The following is a 10036-nucleotide window of genomic DNA, read 5'->3' on the forward strand; positions in this document are numbered from 1 at the left end:
CCACCGGCTACTGTTCAACCAGCCCTCTGCACGGGCTCCTGTTCAACCACCCCTCCACGGGCTACTGTTCATCCAGCCCTCCACCGTCTACTGTTCATCCAACCCTCCACGGGGTGGCCCTGTTCATCCAGCCCTCCACGGGGTCCTGTTCATCCTGCCCCAACCGGCTCGATCGATCGGGGTCATGTTCATCCAGAGGCAACACCACGGGGTCCTGTTCATCCACCCCCACCAGGAACTGTTCATCCAAACCCTCCCCAGCAACTCTCACTATTCATCCAGAGGCAGCATCTATCAGCTTCAGTTAGCAGCAGTAGCGAAGGAATCGCTCGATCGGGTTCAGTTAACAGCCATCGATCGATCGCCCGGGTTCAGTAATGTGTAGCTTGCAGTGCAATCGCTCGGGTTCACTTAGAGCCCAACGCCTCGCTCGGGTTTAGTTAGAGTCCAACGCTTCGCACCCACGCGCGTGCGTGTACGAGAGAAATGTGCATCGCTCGGCTACGACCACCCACCGTAACCGGGAACACCCCGATATTTTCCTCGCCCTTGCTTCTACCATGGTTTTTTCCGTCATGGACGGCCCAAAAATTTCATGCAGCTGCGTCTCTGGCCTGCCCAGGACGAAAAGCCCATTTTATGTCATGATTTTTTGTCATAGAAGTAGGAGCCCACCACATATATGATAATACCGGGTTTTGTCACAATTATTGTCATAGAAGTGTCATAAGTATGACAAAAAAAAATTCGTTCGGCCCAAAATGTCACGGATGTGTCTTGTTTTTGTAGTGAATCTTGGGAAAGGATGAAATTAATGCTAAGGAATGCCCAACTCGTGGGTTAAATCTTTGGATGATCATACAAAAAATATGCAAGGTTGAATATTGTTTCTCGAAATCTTTTGGACTCTGCCGCGGGTGGTACTTTTATGGAAATTGTTGGGGAACGTAGCATGCAATTTCAAAAAAATTCCTACGCTCACGTAAGATCTATCTAGGAGATGCATAGCAACGAAGAGGGGGAGAGTGTGTCCACGTACCCTCGTAGACCGAAAGCGGAAGCATTAGGTTAACGCGGTTGATGTAGTCGAACGTCTTCACGATCCAACCAATGTAGTACTGAACGTACGGCACCTCCGAGTTCTGCACACGTTTAGCTCGATGACGTCCCACGAACTCTTGATCCAACAGAGGGTCGAGGGAGAGTTTCGTCAGCACGACAGCGTGGTGACAATGATGGTGATGTGATCCGCGCAGGGCTTCGCCTAAGCACTACGTGAATATGACCGGAGGAGTAAACCGTTAAGGGAGACGCCGCACACGGCTTGGAACAGTTGGTGTGTCTCCAAGGGGTGACCTTCCCATGTATATAAAGGAGGGAGAGGGTGGAGGCCGGTGTCGGTGTCAAAACCGGCGGATCTCGGGCAGGGGGTCCCGAACTGCGCGTCTAAGGTCGATGGTAACAGGAGACAGGGGACACGATGTTTACCCAGGTTCGGGCCCTCTTGATGGAGGTAATACCCTACTTCCTGCTTGATTGATCTTGATGAATATGAGGATTACAAGAGTTGATCTACCACGAGATCGTAATGGCTAAACCCTAGATGTCTAGCCTATATGATTATGATTGCCTCTACGGACTGAACCCTCCGGTTTATATAGACACCGGAGGGGCCTAGGGTTGTACAGAGTCAGTTTACAAAGAAAGGAAATAATACATCCGGACGCCTAGCTTGCCTTCCACGCAAAGGAGAGTCCCATCCGGACACGGGAGGAAGTCTTCTATCTTGTATCTTCATGGCCCAACAGTCTGACCCATGTCACACAGGCCGAACGCCCGAGGACCCCTTAATCCGGGACTTCCTTAGTAGCCCCCGAACCAGGCTTCAATGACGATGTGTCAGGCGCGCTGATAGTCTTCGGCATTGCAAGGTGGGTTCTTCCTCCGAACACTTCAAAGCGTCTGATCCCAAGAGTCATACTCGGCTTTCCATTTAATGTCATACCCATTGGCTTCTGCGCCTCCACTGCTTCGGCTTCCACGTGTCGAGCGAACACGAAAGGTCAGATTACTTTTTGCACATAACCCCCTGGCCATGTAAGAAGGGCGTCTATTAAAGAGACTGGATCTCAGATCCCATTCCACATCGAGTGGAAAATCCTTAGAGCTTGCTAGGAGAAACAGTTCCAGCAAGGCTAGTGTTCTGAGTTCTTTCTCCCGCCCCCATGGCTCCGAAAAAGGCGATTGGGGGAAATGCTTACTATCCCACGGCCAGCTAAGTAAGCTTCAAAAGCAGGGATCCCCCCCCCGCGGATCTAATCCCCGTCCGGGCAGGATTAACCTCTTTTACGGGCGAAGCCCTGGCGGAAAATTTCCCCAACCCAGCCAGGGGGGAGCGAGTGTGCTTTATATCCTTCTTAATAAGAGGCGTCGGGTTTCCAATCCACCCTTTCCTCCGAGATCTTCTAGAGTACTACGGACTCAAACTGCACAATCTCACGTCGGGCTCCATTCTGCACATCGCGGGCTAAATTGCTCTTTGCGAGCTATTCCTGGGCTGCGAGGCCCACTTCGAGCTATGGAGGAAACTGTTCTACCTTGTCCCTCGCTCCCAAAAGGGATCTATATTTGAGGTGGGCGGCGTCGAAATATGGCGCATAGCCGGGACCAGATACTTATCTGGCACGCCGAAGAAGGCGTCCGAAGAGTGGCCCTCAGAGTGGTTCTATATTGAGGACGTCGCTCTCCCTGACCCAGTTCGAATGGCCTTCCTGAATTTACCAGTGCTCCATTGAAGGAACGCCACAGCTGTTGGGAATCGTAGCATAATTTAAAATTTTCCTACGCTCACCAAGATGCATCTATGGAGTCTACTAGCAACGAGGGGAAAGGAGTGGATCTACATACCCTTGTAGATCGCGAGCGGAAGCGTTCCAATGAACGTGGATGACGGAGTCGTACTCGCCGTGATCCAAATCACCGATGACCGAGTGCCGAACGGACGGCACCTCCGCGTTCAACACACGTACGGTGCAGCGACGTCTCCTCCTTCTTGATCCAGCAAGGGGGAAGGAGAGGTTGATGGAGATCCAACAGCACGACGGCGTGGTGGTGGATGTAGCGGGTCTCCGGCAGGGCTTCGCCGAGCTTCTGCGAGAGAGAGAGAGGTGTTGCAGGGGAGGAGGGAGGCGCCCAAGGCTTAGATGTTGCTGCCCTCCCTTCTCCCCACTATATATAGGGCCAAGGGAGAGGGGGGGCGCAGCCTTGCCCCTTCCTTCAAGGAAGGGTGCGGCCAGGGGGGAGTCCTTCCCCCCCAAGGCACCTCGGAGGTGCCTTCCCCCTTTAGGACTCTCCCTTCTTTCTTATCTCTTGCGCATGGGCCTCTTGGGGCTGGTGCCCTTGGCCCATATAGGACAAGGCGCACCCCTTACAGCCCATGTGGCCCCCCGAGGCTGGTGGACCCCCTTGGTGGACCCCCGGACCCCTTTCGGCACTCCCGGTACAATACCGATAAAGCGCGAAACTTTTCCGGCGACCAAAATAAGACTTCCCATATATAAATCTTTACCTCCGGACCATTCCGGAACCTCTCGTGACGTCCGGGATCTCATCCGGCACTCTGAACAACTTTCGGGTTTCCGCATACATATATCTCTACAACCCTAGCGTCACCGGACCTTAAGTGTGTAGACCCTACGGGTTCGGGAGACAGGCAGACATGACCGAGACGCCTCTCCGGTCAATAACCAACAGCGGGATCTGGATACCCATGTTGGCTCCCACATGTTCCACGATGATATCATCGGATGAACCACGGTGTCGAGGATTCAATCAATCCGTATGCAATTCCCTTTGACAATCGGTATGTTACTTGCCCGAGATTCGATCGTCGGTATCCCAATACCTTGTTCAATCTCGTTACCGGCAAGTCTCTTTACTCGTACTGCAATGCATGATCCCGTGACCAACGCCTTGGTCACATTGAGCTCATTATGATGATGCATTACCGAGTGGGCCCAGAGATACCTCTCCGTTTACACGAAGTGACAAATCCCAGTCTCGATCCGTGCCAACCCAACAGACACTTTCGGAGATACCCGTAATGCACCTTTATAGTCACCCAGTTACGTTGTGACGTTTGGCACACCCAAAGCACTCCTACGGTATCCGGGAGTTGCACGATCTCATGGTCTAAGGAAAAGATACTTGACATTGGAAAAGCTCTAGCAAACGAAACTACACGATCTTTTATGCTATGCTTAAGTTTTGTCTTGTCCATCACATCATTCTCCTAATGATGTGATCCCGTTATCAGTGACATCCTATGTCCATAGTCAGGAAACCATGACTATCTGTTGATCAACGAGCTAGTCAACTAGAGGCTTACTAGGGACAGGTTGTGGTCTATGTATTCACACATGTATTACGATTTCCGGACAATACAATTATAGCATGAATAATAGACTATTATCATGAACACAGAAATATAATAATAACCATTTATTATTGCCTCTAGGGCATATTTCCAACAGTCTCCCACTTGCACTAGAGTCAATAATCTAGTTACATTGTGATGAATCGAACACCCATTGCGTCCTGGTGTTGATCATGTTTTGCCCTAGGGAGAGGTTTAGTCAACGGATCTGCTACATTCAGGTCCGTGTGTACTTTACAAATATCTATGTCTCCATTTTGAACACTTTCACGAATGGAGTTGAAGCGACGCTTGATATGCCTGGTCTTCCTGTGAAACCTGGGCTCCTTCGCAAGGGCAATAGCTCCAGTGTTGTCACATAAGAGAGTCATTGGGCCCGACGCATTGGGAATCACCCCTAGGTCGGTAATGAACTCCTTCATCCAGACTGCTTCCTGTGCTGCCTCCGAGGCTGCCATGTATTCCGCTTCACATGTAGATCCCGCCACGACGCTTTGCTTGCAACTGCACCAGCTTACTGCTCCTCTATTCAAAATATACACGTATCCGGTCTGTGACTTCGAGTCATCCGGATCTGTGTCGAAGCTAGCGTCGACGTAACCCTTTACGACGAGCTCTTCGTCACCTCCATAAACGAGAAACATATCCTTAGTCCTCTTCAGGTACTTCAGGATATTCTTGACCGCTGTCCAGTGTTCCTTGCTGGGATTACTTTGGTACCTTCCTACCAAACTTACGGCAAGGTTTACATCAGGTCTGGTACACAGCATGGCATACATAATAGACCCTATGGCCGAGGCATAGGGGATGACACTCATCTCTTCTATATCTTCTGCCGTGGTCGGGCATTGAGCCGTGCTCAATTGCACACCTTGCAATACAGGCAAGAACCCCTTCTTGGACTGATCCATACTGAACTTCTTCAATATCTTGTCAAGGTATGTACTCTGTGAAAGACCAATGAGGCGTCTTGATCTATCTCTATAGATCTTGATGCCTAATATGTAAGCAGCTTCTCCAAGGTCCTTCATTGAAAAACACTTATTCAAATAGGCCTTTATACTTTCCAAGAATTCTATATCATTTCCCATCAATAATATGTCATCCACATATAATATGAGAAATGCTACAGAGCTCCCACTCACTTTCTTGTAAACACAGGCTTCTCCATAAGTCTGTGTAAACCCAAACGCTTTGATCATCTCATCAAAGCGAATGTTCCAACTCCGAGATGCTTGCACCAGCCCATAGATTGAGCGCTGGAGCTTGCATACTTTGTTAGCATTCTTAGGATCGACAAAACCTTCCGGCTGCATCATATACAACTCTTCCTTAAGGAAGCCGTTAAGGAATGCCGTTTTGACGTCCATCTGCCATATCTCATAATCATAGTATGCGGCAATTGCTAACATGATTCGGACGGACTTCAGCTTCGCTACGGGTGAGAAAGTCTCATCGTAGTCAACCCCTTGAACTTGTCGATAACCCTTAGCGACAAGTCGAGCTTTGTAGATGGTCACATTACCATCTGCGTCCGTCTTCTTCTTAAAGATCCATTTGTTTTCTATGGCTCGCCGCTCATCGGGCAAGTCAGTCAAAGTCCATACTTTGTTTTCATACATGGATTCTATCTCGGATTTCATGGCTTCTAGCCATTTGTCGGAATCCGGGCCCGCCATCGCTTCTTCATAGTTCGAAGGTTCACCGTTGTCTAACAACATGATTTCCAGGACAGGGTTGCCGTACCACTCTGGTGCGGAACGTGTCCTTGTGGACCTACGAAGTTCAGTAACTTGATCTGAAGCTTCATGATCATCATCATTAACTTCCTCCCCAGTCGGTGTAGGCACCATAGGAACATTTTCCCGCGCTGCGCTACTTTCCGGTTCGGAAGGGGTGACTATCACCTCATCAAGTTCCACTTTCCTCCCACTCAATTCTTTCGAGAGAAACTCCTTCTCTAGAAAGGACCCGTTCTTGGCAACGAAGATCTTGCCTTCGGATCTGAGGTAGAAGGTATACCCAATAGTTTCCTTAGGGTATCCTATGAAGACGCATTTTTCTGATTTGGGTTCGAGCTTTTCAGGTTGAAGTTTCTTGACATAAGCATCGCATCCCCAAACTTTTAGAAATGACAGCTTAGGTTTCTTCCCAAACCATAATTCATACGGTGTCGTCTCAACGGATTTAGACGGTGCCCTATTTAAAGTGAATGCGGCAGTCTCTAAAGCATAACCCCAAAATGAGAGCGGTAAATCGGTAAGAGACATCATAGATCGCACCATATCCAATAGAGTGCGATTACGACGTTCGGACACACCATTTCTCTGAGGTGTTCCAGGCGGCGTGAGTTGTGAAACTATTCCACATTTCCTTAAGTGTGTACCAAATTCGTGACTTAAATATTCTCCACCACGATCTGATCGTAAGAATTTTATTTTCCTGTCACGTTGATTCTCGACTTCACTCTGAAATTCCTTGAACTTTTCAAAGGTTTCAGACTTGTGTTTCATTAGGTAGACATACCCATATCTACTTAAATCATCAGTGAGAGTGAGAACATAACGATATCCTCCGCGAGCCTCAACACTCATTGGACCGCACACATCGGTATGTATGATTTCCAATAAGTTGGTTGCTCGCTCCATTGTTCCGGAGAATGGAGTCTTGGTCATCTTACCCATGAGGCATGGTTCGCACGTGTCAAATGATTCGTAATCAAGAGACTCCAAAAGTCCATCTGCATGGAGCTTCTTCATGCGCTTGACACCAATGTGACCAAGGCGGCAGTGCCACAAGTATGTGGGACTATCGTTATCAACTTTACATCTTTTGGTATTCACACTATGAACATGTGTAGCATCACGTTCGAGATTCATCAAGAATAAACCATTGACCAGCGGGGCATGACCATAAAACATATCTCTCAAATAAATAGAACAACCATTATTCTCAGATTTAAATGAGTAGCCATCTCGAATTAAACGAGATCCAGATACAATGTTCATGCTCAAAGCTGGCACTAAATAACAATTATTGAGGTTTATAACTAATCCCGTGGGTAGATGCAGAGGTAGCGTGCCGACGGCGATCACATCGACCTTGGAACCATTCCCGACGCGCATCGTCACCTCGTCTTTTGCATGTCTCCGTTTATTCCGTAGTTCCTGATTTGAGTTACAAATATGAGCAACCGCACCGGTATCAAATACCCAGGAGCTACTACGAGTACTGGTAAGGTACACATCAATTACTTGTATATCACATATACCTTGGGTGTTGCCGGCCTTCTTCTTGTCCGCTAAATATTTGGGGCAGTTCCGCTTCCAGTGACCACTTCCCTTGCAATAAAAGCACTCAGTCTCGGGCTTGGGTCCATTCTTTGACTTCTTCCCGGTAACTGGCTTACCGGGCGCGGCAATTCCCTTGCCGTCCTTCTTGAAGTTCTTCTTACCCTTGCCCTTCTTGAACTTAGTGGTTTTATTCACCATCAACACTTGATGTTCCTTTTTGATCTCCCCTTCCGCTGATTTTAGCATTGAATATACCTCGGGAATGGTCTTTTCCATCCCCTGCATATTGTAGTTCATCACAAAGCTCTTGTAGCTTGGTGGAAGCGACTGGAGGATTCTGTCAATGACCGCGTCATCCGGGAGATTAACTCCCAGCTGAGACAAGCGGTTGTGCAACCCAGACATTCTGAGTATGTGCTCACTAACAGAACTGTTCTCCTCCATTTTACAGCTGAAGAACTTGTCGGAGACATCATATCTCTCGACCTGGGCATGAGCTTGAAAAACCAGTTTCAGCTCCTCGAACATCTCGTATGCTCCATGTTTCTCAAAACGCTTTTGGAGACCCGGTTCTAAGCTGTAAAGCATGCCGCACTGAACGAGGGAGTAATCATCAGCACGCTGCTGCCAAGCGTTCATAACGTCTTGGTTCTCAGGGATTGGTGCTTCACCTAGCGGTGCTTCTAAGACATAATCTTTCGTGGCAACTATGAGGATGAGCCTCAGGTTCCGGACCCAATCCGTATAGTTGCTGCCATCATCTTTCAGCTTGGTTTTCTCTAGGAACGCGTTGAAATTGAGGACAACGTGGGCCATTTGATCTACAATACATAATGTAGAGATTTTAGACTAAGTTCATGATAATTAAGTTCATATAATCAAATTATTTAATGAACTCCCACTCAGACAGACATCCCTCTAGTCATCTAAGTGAAACATGATCCGAGCTCAACTAGGCCGTGTCCGATCATCACGTGAGACGGACTAGTCAAGATCGGTGAACATCTCCATGTTGATCGTATCTTCTATACGACTCATGCTCGACCTTTCGGTCCTCCGTGTTCCGAGGCCATGTCTGTACATGCTAGGCTCGTCAAGTCAACCTAAGTGTATTGCGTGTGTTCCGAGGCCATGTCTGTACATGCTAGGCTCGTCAACACCCGTTGTATGCGAACGTAAGAATCTATCACACCCGATCATCACGTGGTGCTTCGAAACGATGAACCTTCGCAACGGTGCACAGTTAGGGTGAACACTTTCTTGAAATTATTATAAGGGATCATCCTACTTGCTACCGTCGTTCTAAGCAAATAAGATGCAAAAACATGATAAACATCACATCCAATCAAATAGTGACATGATATGGCCAATATCATCATGCTCCTTTGATCTCCATCTTCGGGGCACCATGATCATCTTCGTCACCGGCATGACACCATGATCTCCATCATCATGATCTCCATCATTGTGTCTTCATGACGTTGTCACGCCAACGATTACTTCTACTTCTATGGCTAACCGTTTAGCAACAAAGTAAAGTAAATTACATGGCGTTATTCAATGACACGCAGGTCATGCAAAATAATAAAGACAACTCCTATGGCTCCTGCCGGTTGTCATACTCATCAACATGCAAGTCGTGATTCCTATTACAAGAATATGATCAATCTCATACATCACATATATCATTCATCACATCTTCTGGCCATATCATATCACATATATCACTTGCTGCAAAAACAAGTTAGACGTCCTCTAATTGTTGTTGCAAGTTTTTACGTGGTTTGTAGGTTTCTAGCAAGAACGATTTCTTACCTACGTATGACCACAACGTGATTTGCCAATTTCTATTTACCCTTCATAAGGACCCTTTTCATCGAATCTGTTCCGACTAAAGTAGGAGAGACAGACACCCGCTAGCCACCTTATGCAACTAGTGCATGTCAGTCGGTGGAACCTGTCTCACGTAAGCGTACGTGTAAGGTCGGTCCGGGCCGCTTCATCCTACAATGCCGCCGAAACAAGAAACGACTAATAGCGGCAAGAAGAATTGGCAACATCAACGCCCACAACTTCTTTGTGTTCTACTCGTGCATAGTAACTACGCATAGGCCTGGCTCATGATGCCACTGTTGGGAATCGTAGCATAATTTAAAATTTTCCTACGCTCACCAAGATGCATCTATGGAGTCTACTAGCAACGAGGGGAAAGGAGTGGATCTACATACCCTTGTAGATTGCGAGCGGAAGCGTTCCAATGAACGTGGATGACGGAGTCGTACTCGCCGTGATCCAAATCACCGATGAC

The sequence above is a fragment of the Triticum aestivum genome, chromosome 5D, assembly GCF_018294505.1.
Source record: "Triticum aestivum cultivar Chinese Spring chromosome 5D, IWGSC CS RefSeq v2.1, whole genome shotgun sequence".
NCBI classification, from domain to species: Eukaryota; Viridiplantae; Streptophyta; class Magnoliopsida; order Poales; family Poaceae; genus Triticum; species Triticum aestivum.